General features: G+C 46.5%; 1 protein-coding gene across 2 annotated transcripts in view; it reads left to right on the top strand.

The window, feature by feature from the left end:
• The window catches only part of rbm44 (RNA binding motif protein 44), a 74,958-nt gene extending 71,469 nt beyond the window's left edge, over positions 1-3,489 (top strand). For both annotated transcript variants that reach the window (XM_067986891.1, XM_067986890.1), the window contains exon 16: positions 3,186-3,489. The gene's annotated coding sequence lies outside the window, so the exon portion shown is untranslated. The remainder of the gene's footprint in view (positions 1-3,185) is intronic.
• The last annotated feature ends 19,419 nt before the right edge of the window (positions 3,490-22,908 follow it).

Here is a 22,908-nt window from a genome sequence, read left to right as displayed (position 1 = left end):
CATCAAGGACTCCAGAAGACAAACTGTCTGGGTGCCCAGTTTGCCCAACAGACTAGACAAAGCACACACAAACTGGACTTGACTAGTCCTGGGAAGGACCGACACACTGCTTTAAACTAAATTCCCCACAGTCGTTGCCCTTGTAACCGCACCGGTCAGTGTAAAACTCTTCAAGGGAGACAGTCAGGAGAACACCAACAGCTGTCCACTAAGTCCACAGACAAATGGGTTTGCACTCTGCAGAAGGGCAAGGCATTCAAACCCATACCCAGGTGGTACTTACTTGGAACTAGTGGTAAGGAGGATGCAGAAACATCTGTCACATGACCCCAAAATAACAGTGGGAACGGCTCCATGTCCTAAGATCTGCAGTGTATTGAGAGACAGCGCCCATGTAGAAGCAATAAGGGCATCCAAGACTGTACCCTATTTGACACAGGGATTATGGAGCCACAAAGATGGCTGTGCAGCTTAGCCAGAAGCTTGAGAGCTCCATCAATAGCAACAGGGAAAATGAACACTCAACCCATACCTACAAGTATGGGACAGAATTCAATGGCCACTCCCTGACATCAGCAATATGGAAGCCCTGGACACTTAAGCAACTGCTTGGGGACTGCCCATTGGTTATGGTACAGTACTTAATTAGCAAAGAATCTGAGCTTTTTTGAGCACTAATTGGTCAGCTTCAATATACTCTACAAGGCTACTGTTGAAATCCTCATCACTTCAGGAGGACCATTGGTAACCTGTACCCAGGATTCTCAGGATGGCCACAATCCAGGCATGAGATCCACATGGCCTCGTATCCAGGCCATCACCTGGAGAACTAAGACCAGCATGCCTGGCTCTGGATACTGACTGCATTGGAGTGGTATGTTCCAGTCAGCAATTACTGAGGAAAGGCACCAAGCCAATGCCTGTCAACTTCCCAGTGGGAGACAGATTTAAGGTGATTGGCAAAAGAACCAGAGATGACATGAGGAAACATTGTTTTACGCAGCTAATTGTTGTGATCTAGAATGCACTGCCTGAAAGAGTGGTGGAAGCAGATTCAATAATAACTTTCAAAGTGGAATTGGAGAAATAAGTGAATGGAAAAAGTTCAGAGGGCTATGGGGAAAGAACAGGGGAGTGGGACTAATTGGATAGCTCTTTCAAAGTTGGCACGGGCGCGATGGGCCAAATGGCCGCCTTTTGTGCTGTGACATACTATGATACTATCTGTATGATGGTGCAGGCAGCATTCAGTTTGGGTAAACCCTTGCGCGTTTTGGGATTTCTAAGTAGGCTGATTGGGGACGTTGGTGTAATAGAAGTTAAAATGCAATTATTGAGTTAACCTTGTGATCCGCTTACAAGAGCAACTGACACCACTACTCCAGAAAGGATCTATGGCAGGACTAGATTTGTAAAAATTGGCGGCAGTGAGGTGTTACTAATTTACTCTGGTTATAACAGCGACTTAAAATTTTTAGAATTTAAAAGTGTACTTAATTTTAAAAATGTCGATTAGATCAAAAGAGGCAGAAATTGACAGTGAGACTAGCAACGGTGGAGAGAGAATTTCAGCTAAATGAGCAAGAATATCAGTAGAGAGAGAGTGGTTCAAGAGCTGTAATGCCACGAATTCGAGGTCAAAGAGAGGGAGAGGCTGCACTGACGCGAGGCCGACAAGGGGGGAGGAGTTCCTCAAGGACCTTTCCTCTTAATGTCAGAAGTGGGGCTGTTCACTGATTCCACAGTGTTCAGCTCCATTTGCAATTCCTCAGGTAATGCAGCAGTCCATGCCCGCATACAGCAAGACCTGGACAACATTCAGGCTTGGGATGATGAGTGCCAAGTAACATTGACACCACAATGCCAAGCAATGACTAGCTCCAACAAGAGAGAGCCTAACTACCTCCCCTTGAAAATTTATGTCATTACCACTGCTGATCTCCCACACACCCGTTTTCCCCCCCCCCCCCCCCCCCCCAAAACTCCCAGTCAACGTCCTGGGGGCCGCCATTGATTGGAGACTCAACTGGACCAACCATATAAATGCCGTGGCTACTACAACAGGTCAGAGGCTGGGTATTCTGCAGCGAGTGGTTCACCTCCTGACTTCCCATAGCCTCTCTACCACCTACAAGGCACAAGTCAGGAGTGTGATGGAATACACTCTACTTGCCTGGATGGGGGCAGCTGCAACAGCACTCAAGAAGCTCCACACCATCCAGGATGAAATAGTCTGCTTCATTGGACCGCCATCCACAAGCTTAAACATCCACTCCCTCCACCATCGGCACACCATGGCGGCAGTGTGTACTATCTACAGGATGTAATGCAGCAACTCACCAAGGCTGCTTCAGCAGCATTTCCCAAACAAGTGACTTTACCATCCACAAGGACAAGGGCAACAGGCACATGGGAACACCATCACCTCTAAGTTCCCCTCCAAATCACACACCATTCCGACTTCGACATCTAGCGTCGTTCCTTCATAGTCACTGGGACTCCCTACCTAACAGTATTGTGGGAGCACTGTCGCCACATTGACTGCAATGGTTCAAGAAGGCTCAGTGCCACCTTCTCAAGGGCAACTAGGGATAGGCAATAAATGCCGACCTTGCTAGTGATGCCCATATCCCGAGGATGAATACAAAAAATAGAAATGTCTCTGCTGTGAATGATGTACACACCAGCTGCTGTTACAGTTTTCAGGTAAGCTTGATAACACAATTCATTGTACTTCTGATGCATATGTTTCTAATTTCACTAGTTTTCTCCCCATCTACCCCAAAGGTGCTGCCTCAGAGTACAGGTTCCATGGGCAACAGGTGCTTTCCAGCACCTCGCCCAGTTGGCCAACTGGATGAGTCAGCCTGGATGAGAGCATCCCAGCTGTGCTTGATCATGTCCACTCTAACAGTCGGGCTGAATGTTTCCCCTGCCTAGCCCAGTGGTGCTGAGGCCAATTGCAATACCCCTACCACTGCTCTGGCTGAAGTAAGCGAACTCAGCATAGACCAGGGATTGACCTGGATGGCTGAGCTAGCATAGGTCGAAGTACCTTCCAGTTACCACAGCCCAGTGGGTCACCAGGGAAGCTCAGTAATGTGTTTCTTGATTTTTATGAAAAGTTGAATGTTTGGAACAAAAGTTAGTTAATTGTGGTTGAATGTCTTTTAATTTCTTTTCAGTGTTTGGAGAAATAGAAGAACTGCAGAAATCCCACTGAAAACCCATTCCAGACCTCTGTCAACATCAGATGTTTGCTGTTTTGCATTTCAATTTGCATCAGATCCAGTGTTACTTGGACCAAATGTCCAGACTTGTTGAGTAATGACAAGGATTCAGTTTGTACAATGCTGAGCTTATGACATAAGGCTCTTTCATCCTGATGTGCCAGTTCTGTTGATTTATTGCATTTGTTACACTTTTTTGAACTCCTCTTCTGTTGTGTGAGAAAGTTGAATAAATTGATAAGAAGCAGTTCCTTTCTAAGATATGTCTTCGGAAGTGTGTGTGGGGGGTGGGGCTTTGAATTGGTGTTCTGCATGATATTTTGTGCTTCAACTTGCATTCAATTGAAATGTGTTAACAAGTATCTAAAATTGTACAATCGACCCTCAGTATCACCATGGCTCCCACATGAATGTTGCTTGCGTAAGGTACCTCAGGGTGCCTAGCAAGAATCAGCCCCATCAGGAGAGATGGGGGGAGGGGGAGAAATGAGTGTGACAAAACGCCTTTAGTCAGTAAGTGTTAGTCTTCAATAATGTACATTAATATAAATCATAGGTAATTGTAATAGGAAATTATAACAGTGCAGTTATTATACAATTACCAGTATACAGTGCCATCTTACTATTGCTGACATTCTCAACGGAGCTGGGACCGATGTTCTTGCGGGGAGGTTCGCTAGTGCTGTGGGTGGGGGGATTGGTGTTTAAACTAATTTGGCATGGGGGATGGGCACCAGAATGTAGCATTGGAAAGGAGAAACAAGGTGCACAAAGGATTGGGAGAGAAAGATAGCACCAGAGCAAGAAATAGTACAGTAGTAGATGGATTGGGAGAGAAAGATAGCACCAGAGCAAGAAATAGGACAGTAGTAGATGGGACCAGAATAAGAGAGAGTACAAGAAAGTCTAAGGTTGGTTTATAGTGCATGTGCGTAAATGCACGAAGCGTGTTAAACAAGGTTGGAGAGCTGCAGGCGCAAATAGCCACATGGGAATATGATGTTGTGGCGCAAACGGACAAAAAAGGGCAGGATTGGGTACTAAATATCCCTGGATACAAGGTGTTCAGGAAAGAAGGAGGAGGGTGGCAATATTGACTAAGGAGAATATTGCAGTGCTGGAGAGAGAGGATGTCCTGGAGGGGTCAAGGACAGAATCTATTTGGTTAGAGTTAACAAACATTAGAGGTGCCATTACAATACTGGGTGTATTCTGTAGGTCACCAACTAGTGGGAAGGAGATAGAGGAGCAAATTTGCAGGGAAATCAGAGATACAAAAGCCAGAGTAGTGATAACAGGGGACTTCAACTATCCTAATATAGTCTCGGATAGTAATAATGTAAGGGGCAAAGAGGGGGAGGAATTTTTGACTCGTGTTCAGGAGAAATTTCATGACCAGTACGATTCTGGCCCAATGAGGAAGGAAGCATTGCCGGACTTGGTTCTGGGGAATGAGGCGGGCCAAGTGGAGCAAGTGTCAGTGGGGAAAAATTTAGGGAACAGCGATCATAGTATCATAAGGTTTAGAATAGCTTTGGAAAAGGACATGGACCACTCTAAAGTAAAAATATTCAATTGGAGGAGGGCCAATTTCAGAGTGGAATGAGAACAGACCTGGTCCGGGTGAATTGGAATCAAAGATTGGCAGGCAAAACTGTCATTGAACAATGGGCGGCCTTTAAGGAGGAGATTGTTCAGGTGCAGCCTAGGTACGTTCCCGTGAGGGAGAAAGGTAGGGCAATTAAAGCCAGAGCTCCCTGGATGACAAAAGAGATAGAGAGTAAGATGAAGCAGAAAAAAGGGGCATATGAGAGATGTCAGGTTAATAACACAAGTGAGAACCAGGCTGAATCTAGAACGTTCAGAGGGGAAGTGAAAAAGGAAATAAGATGGGCAAAAAGTGAGTATGAGAATAGACTGGTGGTAAACATAAATGGGAATCCAAGTGTTTTCTATAGGCATGTAAACAGCAAACGGGTTGTAAAAGGAGGGGTGGGGCCGATCAGGGACCAAAAAGGAGATCTACTCATGGAAGCAGAGGGCATGGCCGAGGCACTAAATGAGTACTTTGCATTTGTCTTTACCAAGGAAGGAGATGCTACCAGAGTCTCAGTAAAGGAAGATGTAGTTGAGATACTGGATGGGCTAATAGTTGATAGAGGGGGTACTAGAAAGGCTAGTTGTACTTAAGGAAGATAAGTCACCCGGTCCGGATGGGATGCATCCTGGGTTGCTGAGGGAAGTAAGGGTGGAAATTGTGGAAGTACTGGCCATAATCTTCCAAACATTCTTAGATACGGGGGTCGTGCCAGAGGACTGGAGAATTGCAAATGTTACCCTTGTTCAAAAAAGGGTGTAAGGATCAACCCAGCAACTGCAGGCCGGTCAGCTTAACCTCGGTGGTGGGGAAACTTTTAGAAACGATAATCCGGGACAGTATTAACAGTTACTTGGATGAGTGTGGATTGATTAGGGAAAGCCAGCACATATTTGTTAAAGGCAAATCGTGTTTAACTAACTGGATAGAGTTTTTTGATGAGGACAATGCAGTTGATGTGGTGTATATGGACTTTTTTGATAAAGTGCTGCATAATAGGCTTGTCATCAAGATTGAAACCCATGAAATAAAGGGAGCAGTAGCAGCATGGATACAAAATTGGCTAAGTAACAGGAAGCAGAGAGTACTGGTGAACGGTTGTTTTTCGGAGTGGAGGAAGGTATACATTGGTGTTCCCCAGGGATTGGCACTGGGACCTCTGCTTTTCTTGATATACATTAATGACTTGGACTTGGGTGTACAGGGCACAATTTCCAAATTTGCAGATGACACAAAACTTGGAAGTGTAGTGAACAGTGAGGAGGATAGTGATAGACTTCAGGAGGATATAGACAGGCTGGTGAAACGGGCTGATGAAATTTAACGCAGAAAAATGTGAAGTGGTACAATTCAGTAGGAAGAACGAGGAGAGGCAATATAAACTAAAGGGCAGAATTCTAAAAGGGTATGCAGGAACAGAAAGATCTGGGGGTATATGTGCACAAATCGTTGAACGTGGCTGGGCAGGTTGAAAAAGCGGTTAAAAAAGCATACGGGATATTGGGCTTTATAAATAGAGGCATAGAGTACAAAAGTAATGGAGTCATGATGAACCTTTATAAAACACTGGTTTGACCACGACTGGAGTATTGTGTCCAGTTCTGGGCACTGCACTGTAGGAAAGAAGGCGGCCTTAGAGAGGGTACAGAAGAGATTTACTAGAATGATTCCAGGGATGAGGGTCTTTTGTTAAGTGAGTAGACTGGAGAAGCTGGGATTGTTCTCCTTGGAACAGAGACGATTGAGAGATTTGATAGAGATATTTAAAATTATGAAGGGTCTAGACAGAGTAGATAGAGAGAAACTGTTCACATTGGTGGAAGAGACAAGAACCAGAGGACATAGATTTAAGGTGATTGGCAAAAGAACCAAAGGTGACATGAGGAAAAACTTTTTTATGCAGCGAACAGTTAGGATCTGGAATGCACTGCCAGAGGATGTGGTTGAGGCAGATTTAGTTGTGGCTTTCAAAAGGGAACTGGATAAGTACTTGAAAGGAAAAAAACTTGCAGGGCTACAGAGAAAGGGCAGTGGAGTGGGACTAGCTGGATTGCTTTTGCGTGGAGCCGGTACGGACTCTGGGCCGAATGGCCTCCTTCCGTGCTGTAACCGTTCTATGATTTTAAGAAAAATGGCTACTGGTCAGAAATACTAATAATGAAACAAACCTCCCACTCACTCTCTCTCTCCTTCACCCCACCAGCCTGCAGAACGTCACTACTGAAGGGATGATGATTATTGTGGCCAAATAGCATTTTGGGGGAGGTGTGCTGCAAACTTCGTACCAACATAATTATGCATTTTGCAGGCTGCATTTCTCTGAATAATGCAAATGTTGGTTGTCCACTGTTGTTCAATGTATATATACACACCAGTCCTATTTCGTACAGGCAAACCTGCAAAACTGGGAGAGAACTGACAAACAGCTTAAAAGAAACACTGATGGCAGACTCAAAAGAAGTTGACTGCTCAAAAAACAATGTATAGCTGAGCAACAGCCCTGGATAAACACCAATGACCAAGGTCACTACTTCATGGCGACTGAATAAGTTGAATTCCTTTTTATTACATTGGATTTTAGGATTTTTATTAATATTTTGGGATCATTTTTCCCAATTCAATTTGTTTTTCTTTGAGCACTGAAACCCAGTGGCTGATGTCTCCAATCTGGAGTTTGGTGGCCTTAATGTGAGTTCACAAAGTTTCAGCAGCTTATCTGCCTTGTATGTTTCACAATGGATTCAACTGCTCCCCCTTCTAAGGGTTTAACCTCCAACCTTTTCTTCTTTTAACTGCTTGTATGTCGTGAACTGATTCTTGGCAAATATATTTAATCTGATTGCTGTAGGTTGCTGGGAAACTTCATGTAGTGCCTTTTAATGTAGTAAAATGTTCACAGGAACTTACTCGGGCATGTTGACACAGAGCTAAAGTAGTCATTAGGACACTTGCTGCAAAAAGCAACATTTTACAGCTCCCAGTCTGCTGGATTTCTACTTTTTCTTGATTAAAAACTTGGTTAAACAGGTAGACTCGGGTAAAGCCAGACAGGGTTCCAGGAATCCAAATTAAAAGGACAATATAAAAGCAGTTTCTCTGAGGCTGGTTGACCAAGTCTGCAACCTCTTATTTCCTGAAATGTAGTGAAGTTCTAGTATCACCTCCGCCCTATTCACACCCCTTTTTTTAGAAACCAGTCACTATAATGAGGTAGGAAATGCTACAGAACGGGCTTTTTGAGGGACAGGTCTTTGAGACATTTTATTCAAGTAATGTGATCTGCTCTTTCCCGATACCCACCAGAGTGGTATTCAGCCATTCAACGACCAAAGTTTGTCCAGTGTGATTCTACTCTATGAAACTTATTAAAACCGTATAGGATTTGCAGTTGGTTGTGTAAATTCTGATAATTATGTAATGTGTTGAGCTACATTACGATTTATATGTTAGTGCCCAGCTTTAAACTAGGAATTCTGTCTAACAGGGTTTGGGCTCAACTCATGGTGATTTTAAAAAAACACATTCAGAAAAGTGATCCACTGCTACAAGAAAGTTGTGGAAGGGAATGAGAGCCCATGTGCCACCCTGGGATCTAGTGCCTGCAAATCTTAACAAGTGGCTGCAAGATACCAATACACACTTTCCACAGAGATTAAATCTAATAAACTCCTCGCCGTGGCTTATTTTTAAGTTCCCTTGTACCACTGGTATTCAGTCCTCTTCCACTGTGAAAATGGATGCAAAGTACTCGTTTAACAAGTCTACCATTTCCTTATTGTCCATTATAGTCTCCCCTGCATCTGCTTTAATGGACCCACATCCCCATTTACCACTCATTTTCTCAATATATTTACAAAAACTTTTACTGTTGACTTTGATACCCCTTGCAAGTTTTTTTTATATATTCCCTTTTTGCATCTTATTACTTTCTTTGTATCCTTCCTTTTTGTTGCTTTTTACAGCTCCCGGTCTGCTGGATTTCTACTTTTTCTTGCATTTGTATAAGCCTTTTCTTTTAGCTTGATACTGTCCTTTGCCTCATATATTGACCATGGTTTCTTAACTATACAAGTGGAGCCTTTGCTGTTTAGGGATATGTTCTAGTTTTGTATCGTACCAACTATTTCTTTGAATACTCCCCACAGTTTGTAGATTTACTTATTACAAAAACTCAACTATAGAGCTCAGGTCAATAATAACAGGAATAAATACTGACTCCCTTTTTGACCATTACTGCCCCTCGCTTGAAGGTTGTTGCTTTTTTTCCAAAAAGTATACTTTATAAAATTTGCAGCAATACATGCAATGCAGTTGTCATATCACATTCCAAACATACACAATACAGATTATACAATTTGCAGGTTAGATCAAGTACAGTTCAATGAACACATTGTACATAATTACAGTTATGACACTCTAGGGTGCCTCATTGCATTACACTCATTACAGATTATTGATTACAGATTCATTACAGGTACATTACATCAATTTGAATTTTACATTCTGCCCGAAGGGGTTTTTCCCTGATTGTAGTGTCGAAAACTTAATTACCTACTATACACAATGCATTAACTCCAAACACTTATTTTCAGACAAGTAAGAATTTATTAAGAAACTTGTACAAGTTGGAAAGTAGCTCAAGCAACGGTTGAGACTACGCCTTCAATTCGAACAAAGGAACGGTTATCTTTTATACACTTAATTCAGTAATGTCTGTCTATCATTGAATATGGGCGTATATGTACACTCTCAGTGGTCAAGTGGTTAGTCAATCAAAAATAGGGAACCCCCCCTCTGACATCCATAGCTCATTCTTGCTTTGGCACGTAGGCTTTACAGGCATGAGAGAACACTAAGCTGGTTAATCAGTAAGGCTGAAGTCAGAATCAAGGCTACATAGCCTCTCAAGAAGCTGTATTCTCATTATATTATCCTTATCTACACGGGGGGAGGGGGGGGAGTGCTTGAAGGATCTGATGGGAAGGGCCCTTCTCACCACCAGCCAAGCTATGTCTTGGTGCTGGGGATCTGGTTCAGGTGAGCCGGGGCATGCACCAAGAACTGGGAGGAGCGGATTGCCAAGGTGAAGCAGAAACTGGGACTGTGGGATCGACGATCCCTCTCGATCGTGGGCAAGAACCTGTTTGAAAGCTCTGGCGATGAGGCGTTCTGCTAAATGACATTGACGCTCTGCTCGGGGAACCAACCAACAGGATCCACCATCTCCTTTTTCTGCAGGGTCTCGAGCACGTTATGTGTGGGCCACTTGCTGATTGCCTTGTGGTCAAAGGTGTTTTTCTGCACAACTTTTCCACAAAGGACAGGTGGACTGGAACGGTCCAACTGGATGGAGCTTTTCATGGCAGCGTGGCCAGGCCCATCCTTTGCAACACCGGGGACAGGTAGAACCTCAGCACATAGTGACATTTTGTGTTTGCGTACAGAGGGGTCTACGCACAGCTTGATGCAGCCGCACACAAAGGTGGCCATCAGGATGAGGGCCACGTTGGGCACACCTTTCCCCTCTTTGGAGATTTGTACATCGTGTCCCTGTGGACACAGTCCATTTTTGATCTCCAGATAAAGTGGAAGATGGCTCGCGTGACTGTTGCGCGTAGGAGCGAGGTATGGGCCAGACCTGCGCCACGTACAGCAACACCGAGAGCACCTCGCACCTGATGACCAGGTTCTTGCCCACGATCGAGAAGGATCATCGATCCTACAGTCCCAGTTTCTGCTTCACCTTGGCAATCCGCTCCTCCCAGTTCTTGGTGTATGCCCCAGCTCACCCGAACCAGATCCCCAGCACCTTCAGGTAATCCGACCTGACGGTGAAGGGGACAAAGGATCGGTTGGTTCAGTTCCCAAAGAACATGGCCTCGCTCTTGGTACGATTTACCCTGGCCCCCGAGGCCACTTCAAACTGGTTGCAGATGCTCATCAATCTGCGGACCGACAGCTGATCCGAGCAAAAGACGGCGACGCGTCCATGTACAGGGAGGCCTTGACCTGAGTGCCTCCGCTGCCTGGGACCATCACCCCTCTTATGCCCGCAACCCTCCTGATGGACTCGACAAAGGGTTCAATGCAACACACGAACGAAAGTTTAAATTTTTAAGTTTCTGTCAGGCTTCAGCAGAGAGAGCTGCTGTAGCAAGTTAATTGGTTAGCTAGATTAAACTGGTACCTGAAGGTGGGGCAGGCCTGACTCATCTGAGTCTCAAACTGTAGAAATACAGGGGCCTGTCAGTGCGAACAGCACGGTGTGCAGATACACAGTGTGAACTGAGAGTTTGGTACGTGTGGGAGTTCGGTGAAGTGGGGGAAGGAGGTGCTGCTTTGCCTTGCTTTTCCTAACTTTTTCCCCAGAGCGGCAGTGAACCTGAGAGTAGAAGACTGAGATTGGGGAATAAAAAGCAGCAGCAGACCTGCAACAAGAGACAACTACTGTGTGACGTCACAGGTGAGGCAGGAGAGTCCGAGAGGTGAGCACAGTATAAAAGGAGAGACCTAGAGCAGGAGGAGAGTCTGAGAGTCTAAGGCAAGTCATGGCAGCAGACCTCGCACCCGTGATATGCTCCTCCTGCACTATGTGGGAAGTCATGGACACTACCAGTGTCCCTGGCGACCATGTGTGCAGGAAGTGTGTCCAGCTGCAGCTACTGGCTAACCGTCTTTCGGAGCTGGAGCTGCGGGTGGACTCACTGTGGAGCATCCGCGATGCTGAGACTATTGTGGATAGCACGTTCAGTGAGGTGGTCACGCCACAGGTAAAGATTACGCAGGCAGAAAGGAAATGGGTGACCGCCAGGCAGAGTAAAAGGACTAGGCAGGTAGAGCAGGAGTCCCCTGGGACCATCTCCCTCTCAAACAGATATTCTGCTTTAGATACTGTTGGGGGAGATGGCTTATCAGGGGAATGCAGCAAGAGCCAGGTTCGGGGCACCACGGGTGGCTCTGCTGCACAGGAGGGGAGGAAGAAGAGTGGCAGGGCTATAGTGATGGGGAATTCAATTGTAAGGGGAACAGATAGGCGTTTCTGCGGCCTTAAACGTGACTCCAGGATGGTATGTTGCCTCCCTGGTGCTAGGGTCAAGGATGTCACGGAGCGGCTGCAGGGCATTCTGGAGGGGGAGGGTGAACAGCCAGTAGTCGTCCATATTGGTACCAACGACATAGGTAAAAAAAGGGATGAGGTCCTGCAAGGCGAATTTAAGGAGTTAGGAGATAAATTAAAAAGCAGGACTTCAAAGGTAGTGATCTCAGGATTACTACCGGTGCCACGTGCTAGTGAGTATAGGAACAGGAGAATAGACAGGATGAATGCGTGGCTGCAGGGATGGTGTAGGAGGGAGGGATTTAGATTCCTGAGACATTGGGACCGGTTCTGGGGAAGGTGGGACCTGTACAAGCGGGACGGGTTACACCCGAGCAGGACTGGGACCAGTGTCCTTGCGGGGGTGTTTGCTAGTGCTGTTCGGGAAGGTTTAAACTAGAGTGGCAGGGGGATGGGAACCTGAGCGGGGAGTCAGAAGGGAATAAAATTGAGAGCAGCAAGAGAGGGGAAGACCCAGGGGAAATCTACAATACAAATAGTACAAACAGTTGTTCAAGAACAAGTGAAAGGGAAAAGCGTAGAGCAGCGGAAAGAAAGTGTACTTTAGGCACAACAGAAAAAATAAAAACTAGAAGGCGTAAGGCGATTAACCCAGCATCAAAGCTGTGGCAGGGGGTTGGGAACCTGAGCAGGGAGACAGAGGAAAGCGTGTCAGGAAGGGACAGAAGGTATGGAGTAAAAGGTAAAGTGTTAAAAAAGGAAAAAGCAGGAACGAAGTGTCACGAAACATATTTGAAACTTCTTTATCTGAATGCACGTAGCATTCGTAACAAAATGGACGAGTTAACGGCACAAATAACTACGTATGGGTATGATCTTGTGGCCATTACAGAAACATGGCTGCAGGGTGACAACGACTGAGAATTAAATATGCCAGGGTATTTAACAATCAGGAAGGAATCACTGTAATACAGAAAAATTATATTGGGACAATGAAACAGTTTGGGTAGAGATAAGGAATAAAAAGGGGAAAAAAACACTAGTGGGCGTAGTATATAGGCCTCCTAATAGTTGCAACTCTGCTGGAAGAAGTATTAATCAGGAAATAGTCGGGGCATGTAATAAGGGAACAGCTATAATTATGGGGGATTTTAACTATCATATTAACTGGACAAATCAAATTGGGCAGGGCAGCCTTGAGGAAGAGTTTATTGAGTGTATTAGGGATGGATTTCTTGAGCAGTATGTAACTGATCCTACAAGGGGGCAGGCAACCTTGGACCTGGTCCTGTGTAATGAGCCAGGATTAATTAATAATGTTCTAGTTAAGGATCCCCTTGGAATGAGTGACCATAACATGGTTACATTCCATATCCAATTGGAGGGTGAGAAGGTTGGTTCTCAAACAAACGTACTGAGCTTGATTAAAGGAGACTATGATGGTATGAGAGCGGAATTGATTAAAGTGGAGTGGGAAAATAGATTAAAGGGTAAGTCGGTACATGAGCAGTGGTGCTCATTTAAGGAGTTATTTTACAACTTTCAAAAAAAAAATATTCCACTGAGGAAGAAAGGGTGTAAAAGAAATGACAGCCATCCGTGGCTAAGTAAAGAAATTAAGGACAGTATCCGACTAAAAACAAGGACATATAAGGTAGCCAAACTTAGTGGGAGGATAGAAGATTGGGAAGTCTTCAAAAGACAGCAAAAAGTAACAAAAGGATTGATTAAGAAAGGGAAGATAGATTATGAAAATAAATTAGCAAAAAATATAAAAACAGATAGCAAGAGTTTCTACAGTTATATAAAAAGAAAAAGGGTGGCTAAGGCAAACGTAGGTCCCTTAGAGGATGAGACCGGGAAATTAATGGTGGGAAACATGGAAATGGCAAAAATGCTGAACAAATATTTTGTTTCAGTCTTTACGGTAGAGGACACTAAGAATATCCCAACACTGGACAAACAGGGGGCTCTGGGGGGGAGGAGCTAAATATGATTAAAATCACTAAGAAATTGGTACTCAGTAAAATAATGGGACTCAAGACGGATAAATCCCCTGGACCTGATGGCTTACATCCGAGGGTCTTGAGGGAAGTGGCAGTAGGGATTGTGGATGCTTTGGTAATAATTTTCCAAAATTCTCTGGACTCGGCAAAGGTCCCGGCAGATTGGAAAACTGCTAATGTAACACCCTTATTTAAAAAGGGTAGTAGGCAGAAGGCTGGAAATTATAGACCAGTTAGCCTAACATCTGTGGTGGGTAAAATTTTGGAATCTATTATTAAGGAGACAGTAGCGGAACATTTGGATAAACATAATTTAATGGGACAAAGTCAGCATGGCTGTACGAAGGGGAAGTCATGTCTGACAAATTTGCTTGAGTTCTTTGAGGACATAACGTACAGGGTGGATAAAGGGGAACCAGTGGACGTAGTGTATTTAGACTTCCAGAAGGCATTCGACAAGGTCCCACATAAAAGATTATTGCTCAAGATAAAGAATCACTGGATTGGGGGTAATATGGGAGTCATACCTAGCACAAAGGAAGATGGTAGTGGTTGTTGGAGGCCAATCATCTCAGCCCCAGGGCATTGCTGCAGGAGTTCCTCAGGGCAGTGTCCTAGGCCCAACCATCTTCAGCTGCTTCATCAATGACCTTCCCTCCATCATAAGGTCAGAAATGGGGATGTTCGCTGATGACTGCACAGTGTTCAGTTCCATTCGCAACCCCTCAGATAATGAAGCAGTCCGAGCCTGCATGCAGCAAGACCTGGACAACATCCAGGCTTGGGCTCATAAGTGGCAAGTAACATTCGCGCCAGATAAGTGCCAGGCAATGACCATCTCCAACAAGAGAGAGTCTAACCACCTCCCCTTGACATTCAACGGCATTACCATCGCCGAATCCCCCACCATCAACATCCTGGGGGTCACCATTGACCAGAAACTTAACTGGACCAGCCATATAAATACTGTGGCTACGAGAGCAGGTCAGAGGCTGGGTATTCTGCGGCGAGTGACTCACCTCCTGACTCCCCAAAGCCTTTCCACCATCTACAAGGCACAAGTCAGGAGTGTGATGGAATACTCTCCACTTGCCTGGATGAGTGCAGCTCCAACAACACTCAAGAAGCTCGACACCATCCAAGATAAAGCAGCCCGCTTGATTGGCACCCCATCCACCACCCTAAACATTCACTCCCTTCACCACCGGCGCACTGTGGCTGCAGTGTGCACCATCCACAGGATGCACTGCAGCAACTCGCCAAGGCTTCTTCGACAGCACCTCCCAAACCCGCGACCTCTACCACCTAGAAGGACAAGAGCAGCAGGCGCATGGGAACAACACCACCTGCACATTCCCCTCCAAGTCACACACCATCCCGACTTGGAAATATATCGCCGTTCCTTCGTTGTCGCTGGGTCAAAATCCTGGAACTCCCTTCCTAACAGCACTGTGGGAGAACCGTCACCACACGGACTGCAGCGGTTCAAGAAGGCGGCTCACCACCACCTTCTCGAGGGCAATTAGGGATGGGCAATAAATGCCGGCCTTGCCAGCGACGCCCACATCCCGTGAACGAATAAAAAAAAAAATATTCTGGCATGGGTGGAGGATTGGTTATCTAACAGGAAGCAGAGAGTTGGGATAAATGGTTCATTCTTGGACTGGCAACCAGTAGACAGTGGTGTTCTGCAGGGGTCGGTGCTGGGTCCCCAACTCTTTACAATCTATATTAACGATTTGGAGGAGGGACCGAGTGTAACGTATCAAAGTTTGCAGTTGATACAAAGATGGGAGGGAAAGTGGAGAGTGAGGAGGACATAAAAAACCTACAGGGGGATATAGACATGCTGGGTGAGTGGGCGGAGATTTGGCAGATGCAATACAATATTGGAAAATGTGAGGTTATGCACTTTGGCAGGAAAAATCAGAGAGCAAGTAATTATCTTAAAGGCGAGAAACTGGAAAGTACTGCAGTACAAAGGGATCTGGGGGTCCTAGTGCAAGAAGATCAAAAAGTTAGTATGCAGGTGCAGCAGGTGATCAAGAAGGCCAACGGAATGTTGGCTTTTATTGCTAGGGGGATAGAATATAAAAACAGGGAGGTATTGCTGCAGTTATATAAGGTATTGGTGAGACCGCACCTGGAATACTGCATACAGTTTTGGTGTCCATACTTAAGAAAAGACATACTTGCTCTCGAGGCAGTACAAAGAAGGTTCACTCGGTTAATCCCGGGGATGAGGGGGCGGACATATGAGGAGAGGTTGAGTAGATTGGGACTCTACTCATTGGAGTTCAGAAGAATGAGAGGCGATCTTATTGAAACATATAAGATTGTGAAGGGGCTTGATCGGGTGGATGCGGTAAGGATGTTCCCAAGGATGGGTGAAACTAGAACTAGGGGGCATAATCTTAGAATAAGGGGCTGCTCTTTCAAAACTGAGATGAGGAGAAACTTCTTCACTCAGAGGGTAGTAGGTCTGTGGAATTTGCTGCCCCAGGAAGCTGTGGAAGCTACATCATTAAATAAATTTAAAACAGAAATCGACAGTTTCCTAGAAGTAAAGGGAATTAGGGGTTACGGGGAGCGGGCAGGAAATTGGACATGAATTTAGATTTGAGATTAGGATCAGATCAGCCATGATCTTATTGAATGGCGGAGCAGGCTCAAGGGGCCGATTGGCCTACTCCTGCTCCTATTTCTTATGTTCATATGTACGTGTGAGATATTCTGTCAAAGGCCTTCTGGTCCAGGCAGATGCTCACCCCCCTGTCCTGCACATAGGCGATCGTATCCCTGAGTAGCACCAGGCTATCAGAGATCTTCCTGCCGGGTACAGTGCAGGTCTGATCGGGGTGGATGCTTTTTTCGTTGGTAGGAAAAACAATCCAGTAATGGATTGTTGGGGCTTTTATAATGAAAAAGAAGGCGGCTGACTTACCTGCTATCACACCTAACTGGTGGTGACATTGTATGCAAATAGTCACTGAGTCTCGCTATAGCCCAATCAGCAATTCCAATATTCATCCACTGAACAGAATCCATCAGATGCTGAAAGATGCCTGATATGGTCTTCATTCCTCAAGTCCAAACAACCCTGATGGTGCAACAAATTTAGGGTGCGACTGGACCATCCTGTGTTTCGCGTAGCTGCCAATATATTCACTTTTATAATCTTCAGATACAGGCTCCTTCAGGATGTGCTCTGCCTGAGACATTGTGTAGGCATCAGCTTCTGTCTTAGGGCCTAGTACCACTGGTGATGTCCACAGACTGAATTGCTTTCAAGATCCAACATCTACCCATCTCCAGCTATGTGGCCCCTTACACAGACACAAGGGTGATATGTGTTGGTGCATTGGGATTGAGCTGCTTGCGTTTACCTCCTGAACCAACTGCTTTGCCTATCTTGGTTTGGCCATGAACCTAGCAACAACTTTCTATTCTGCTGTTTGTGTGTGGGAGATGACTGAGCTGATAGAATGACCAAGGAACTCATTTAACCCACAGAGGTCTATCATCTCACCATGCTCTCTCTGCATCGGTGACAAGACACAGAGCCACTTCCTTGTGGGTGATATATGGTTCACATGGTAGATCCACAGCTCTTATGTGGTCAACTGGTGCCATAATTACCTCACTATGCCTTTCCATCACTGTATGGGCCTGTTACCTTTAGAGTCATAGAGAGTCATAGAGTTATACAGCACGGATAGAGGCCCTTCGGCCCATCGTGTCCGCGCCGGCCATCAAGCCCTGTCTACTCTAATCCCATATTCCAGCATTTGGTCCGTAGCCTTGTATGCTATGGCATTTCAAGTGCTCATCCAAATGCTTCTTGAATGTTGTGAGGGTTCCTGCCTCCACAACCCTTTCAGGCAGTGAGTTCCAGACTCCAACCACCCTCTGGGTGAAAAAGTTCTCTCTCAAATCCCCTCTAAACCTCCCACCTTTTACCTTGAATCTATGTCCCCTTGTTATAGAACCCTCAACGAAGGGAAAAAGCTCCTTAGTATCCATCCTATCTGTGCCCCATATAATTTTGTACACCTCAATCATGTCCCCCCTCAGCCTCCTCTGCTCCAAGGAAAACAAACCCAATCTTCCCAGTCTCTCTTCATAGCTGAAGCGCTCCAGCCCTGGTAACATCCTGGTGAATCTCCTCTGCACCCTCTCCAAAGCGATCACATCTTTCCTGTAGTGTGGCGACCAGAACTGCACACAGTACTCCAGCTGTGGCCTAACCAGTGTTTTATACAGCTCCATCATAACCTCCTTGCTCTTATATTCTATGCCTCGGCTAATAAAGGCAAGTATCCCATATGCCTTCTTTACCACCTTATCTACCTGTTCCGCCGCCTTCAGGGATCTGTGAACTTGCACACCAAGATCCCTCTGACCCTCTGTCTTGCCTAGGGTCCTCCCATTCATTGTGTATTCCCTTGCCTTGTTAGTCCCTCCAAAGTGCATCACCTCGCACTTTTCCGGGTTAAATTCCATTTGCCACTGTTCCGCCCATCTGACCAACCCATCTATATCGTCCTGCAGACTGAGGCTATCCTCCTCGCTATTTACCACCCTACCAATCTTTGTATCATCAGCGAACTTACTGATCATACCTTTTACATTCATATCCAAGTCATTAATGTAGACCACAAACAGCAAGGGACCCAGCACCGATCCCTGTGGTACCCCACTGGCCACAGGCTTCCAGTCACAAAAACAACCTTCGACCATCACCCTCTGCCTTCTGCCACTAAGCCAGTTTTGTATCCAAAGTGCCAAGGCACCCTGGATTCCATGGGCTCGTACCTTCTTGACCAGTCTCCTGTGGGGGACTTTATCGAAGGCCTTACTGAAATCCATGTATACCACATCCACTGCGTTACCCTCATCCACACGCCTAGTCACCCCCTCAAAAAATTCAATCAAATTAGTCAGACATGATCTTCCCTTGACAAAGCCATGTTGACTATCCCTGATTAATCCTTGCTTCTCCAAGTGGAGACTAATTTTGTCCTTCAGAATTTTTTCCAATAATTTTCCTACCACTGATGTTAGGCTCACTGGCCTGTAGTTCCCCGGTTTTTCCCTACTCCCCTTCTTGAATAATGGTTGCTGCCTCACTGGCAGCAACACTAGCACGCTTTGCCCTTCCCTTTACCCCCGCAGACATACCAACTTTTCTGGTTGACCTAGATGGTCGAATGTAGATTTTATCGACCCTGACAGGCCACGCCTCTATCTGAGCATCTATCCTTATCATTATGTTAGAGACCCGCAATACCCTTTTCAGACCATGCCTCTCTGATTATTGTATCATGCACTCAGCATCAGTGTAGCAATTCAACTGGTAGGTTGTAGTTCCATGGATACTTTCCTGTGGACAGAAGATAAATACCGTGGGGTATTGCTCAACCTATGAGCATAGTGGATGACTCAGTATGCCATTAAACTCTCTACCAGCCGATTCAACTTTCCTTCCTGGCCGTTCCCTCTCCTCAGGTACTGTCCTGCTCCCTTTCAAATCTGCTGTCATCGTTCCCTCAAAAAAAACCCTTGACATCTTTCCTTGCATACTAGCAGAGGATGAGGGACTGGGGGACAGGTATCAGAGGACAAGGGACTCGGTGGGGGTGGGGGGGGGGGGGTATGGAGGAGTGGCAGGTAGCAGAGGATAATGGACTGCGGGGTTAAGTATCAGAGGATCAGTGACTGGGGGGCAAGTAGCTGAGGATCAGGGGTGGGGGCGGGTAGCACAGGATAAGGGCCTCAGGTGGACGGAGCAGAGGATTGAGGACTGAGTGGGCAGGTAGCAGAAGATTAGAATAATCAGTCCAAGATCAGAAGCTCAGGGAGGAAGCTGTAGAAGATCAGGGAGAAAACAGTTGGAGATCAGAGGCTCAGGGAGGAGACAGTCGCAGATCAGAGGCTCAGGGAGGAGACAGTTGAAGATCAGAGGCTCAGGAAGGAGACAGTTGAAGATCAGAGGCTCAGGGAGGAGACAGTTGAAGATCAGAGGCTCAGGAAGGAGACAGTTGAAGATCAGAGGCTCAGGGAGGAGACAGTTGAAGATCAGAGGCTCAGGGAGGAGACAGTCGCAGATCAGAGGCTCAGGGTGGCAACAGTCGAAGATCAGAGGCTCAGGGAGTCCGTCGAAAGTCAGAGGCTCAGGGAGACAGTCGAAGATCAGATGCTCGAAGGAGACAGTCGAAGATCAGCGGCTCAGAGACAGTCAAAGATCAGAGGCTAAGGGAGGAGACAGTTGAAGATCAGAGGCTCAGGGAGGAGACAGTTGAAGATCAGAGGCTCAGGGAGGAGACAGTTGAAGATCAGAGGCTCAGGGAGGAGACAGTCGCAGATCAGAGGCTCAGGGTGGCAACAGTCGAAGATCAGAGGCTCAGGGAGAAGACAGTCGAAGGTCAGAGGCTCAGGGAGACAGTCGAAGATCAGAGGCTCGGAGGAGACGGTCGAAGATCAGAGTCTCAGGGAGGAGACAGTCGAAGATCAGAGGCTCGGAGGAGACAGTCGAAGATCAGAGTCTCAGGGAGGAGACAGTCGAAGATCAGGAGCTCAGGAAGAAAGCAGGTGAAGATTAGGGAGGAAGCTGTCGAAAATCAGGGGCTTGGAGGAAACAGTTGAAGATCAAGAGCTCAGGGAGGAGGTAATTGAAGATCAGGGGTTCAGGGAGGAGATGGTCGAAGATCGGGGGCTTGGAGGAGACGGTCGAAGATCGGGGGCTCAGGGAGGAGACGGTCAAAGATCGGGGGGCTCAGGGAGGAGACGGTCGAAGATCGGGGGCTCAGGGAGGAGACAGTCGAAGATCGGGGGCTCAGGGAGGAGACGGTCGAAGATCAGGGGCTCAGGGAGGAGACGGTCAAAGATCGGGGGCTCAGGGAGGAGACGGTCAAAGATCGGGGGCTCAGGGAGGAGACGGTCGAAGATCAGGGGCTCAGGGAGGAGACGGTCAAAGATCAGGGGGCTCAGGGAGGAGACGGTCGAAGATCGGGGGCTCAGGGAGGAGACAGTCGAAGATCGGGGGCTCAGGGAGGAGACGGTCGAAGATCAGGGGCTCAGGGAGGAGACGGTCAAAGATTGGGGGGCTCAGGGAGGAGACGGTCGAAGATCGGGGGCTCAGGGAGGAGACAGTCGAAGATCGGGGGCTCAGGGAGGAGACGGTCGAAGATCAGGGGCTCAGGGAGGAGACGGTCAAAGATCGGGGGCTCAGGGAGGAGACGGTCGAAGATCAGGGGCTCAGGGAGGAGACGGTCAAAGATCAGGGGGCTCAGGGAGGAGACAGTCGAAGATCAGGGGCTCAGGGAGGAGACAGTCGAAGATCGGGGGCTCAGGGAGGAGGCAGTCAGAGGTTAGATGGTCAACTTATGTGGACATGGTAGACCAGGAACCAGATTTAAGGAGACATGAAATAGTGTGTTGAGAAAATGTAAAGGAATGTGATGTAAAGGGGGATCAAATCCTCTAGCCTTTAGGTCTAAAAATAATTGTTTAATTTAGTAGCCTTTATAAGGCCGGAGAGAATAAGATACAGGCAAAAACATAGTTTGGGAAAACCCAATGTGGGGATACAAAAAGGAGTTTGTCGATAAGTGGTGTAAGCAGTGTAACTTCCAACTTCCTCTGAAGGCTGGCGAAACGACGGTACTACTGCAAGAGCGATGGAGAAGGAGGGATTTGCCCTGTTTGGCACTGCAAGCACCATCCCCACAAAGCAGCAGTGCACCTGGGCGAGCAGGAGATATATGAGCCAGGCTCAACGCTGTCTCTACCTGCAGTACCCAACAACAGGCGTGCAAGACAGCGCACTTTAAGAAATTCGATAAGCTAAGACTAGCTACCCACCAAGGCCAAGACAGATGGCCCAAGATTGTAACAAAATATTGCCTGCCAACCAATCCCACACGTACTTCTGACTCAAATCACACCCTCATATAACTCTCTCAAAGTGTGCCATGCCTGCCCATACTGAAGCAGAGCACATATTCAAGCTGCAAATTACAATTACATCTTCCAAGAGCTTCACACACAATGCCATCGTAATGCAAATGTGGTCAGTTATTGACACTCGGGGGGTGGGGGTGGGGGGGGGACTTCAGGTTTGTCATATGGGAACTATCACTGACCTTTCACTTTGAAAAATGCAGCTGTGCGAATTGCATTCTGCAGCAGATTCACTTTATTCATTAGGAAAGAAGATGCAAATGTAGATCATGCTGACTGACACATCAATACCATTTTAATGTGTATGCACAACACATTAGCTGATAATGCAATGAAAGAAAGAACTTACATTTATATCACGCCTTTCACAACTTTAGGATATCCTAAAGCTCTTTATGGCTAATGAAGTACTTTTTTTAAGTGTAGTCACCGTTGTAATGTAGGGAAACGTGGCAGCCAATTTCCGCACAGCAAGATCCCACAAACAGCAATGTGATAATGACCAAATAATCTTTTTTAGTGATGTTGGTTGAGGGATAAATATTGCCAAGACACCAGGGAGAACTCCCCTGCACTTCTTCAAATAGTGCCATGGGATCTTTTGCATCCACCCAAGAGGACAGACCGGGCCTCAGTTTATTTTTTTTTATTTGTTCATGGGATGTGGGCATCGCTGGCAAGGCCGGCATTTATTGCCCATCCCTAATTGCCCTTGAGAAGGTGGTGGTGAGCCGCCTTCTTGAACCGCTGCAGTCCGTGTGCTGAAGGTTCTCCCACAGTGCTGTTAGGTAGGGAGTTACGGGATTTTAATGTCTCATCCGAAAGGCAGCACCTCTGACAGTACAGCGCTCCCTAAGTAACCTAGATTACATGCTCAAGTCACTTGATTGAGGCTTGAACCCACAACCTTCCAACTCAGAGGACTGAGTGCTACCACTGAGCCAAGGCTAACAGTGCTAGCTAGACGTGAGGTACGGGTGTAACAGTTGAGAGCGGTGTTGATGCTAAGTTGCAATTTGGCTGCAGGTGATCTTATTACAAATAGCAAAGTCAGCA

The sequence above is a fragment of the Heptranchias perlo genome, chromosome 7 (genome assembly GCF_035084215.1).
Source record: "Heptranchias perlo isolate sHepPer1 chromosome 7, sHepPer1.hap1, whole genome shotgun sequence".
In the NCBI taxonomy this organism is placed as follows: domain Eukaryota; kingdom Metazoa; phylum Chordata; class Chondrichthyes; order Hexanchiformes; family Hexanchidae; genus Heptranchias; species Heptranchias perlo.
Note: the sequence above shows the minus strand (reverse complement) of the source record. Positions and strands in the feature narration are given on the sequence as shown.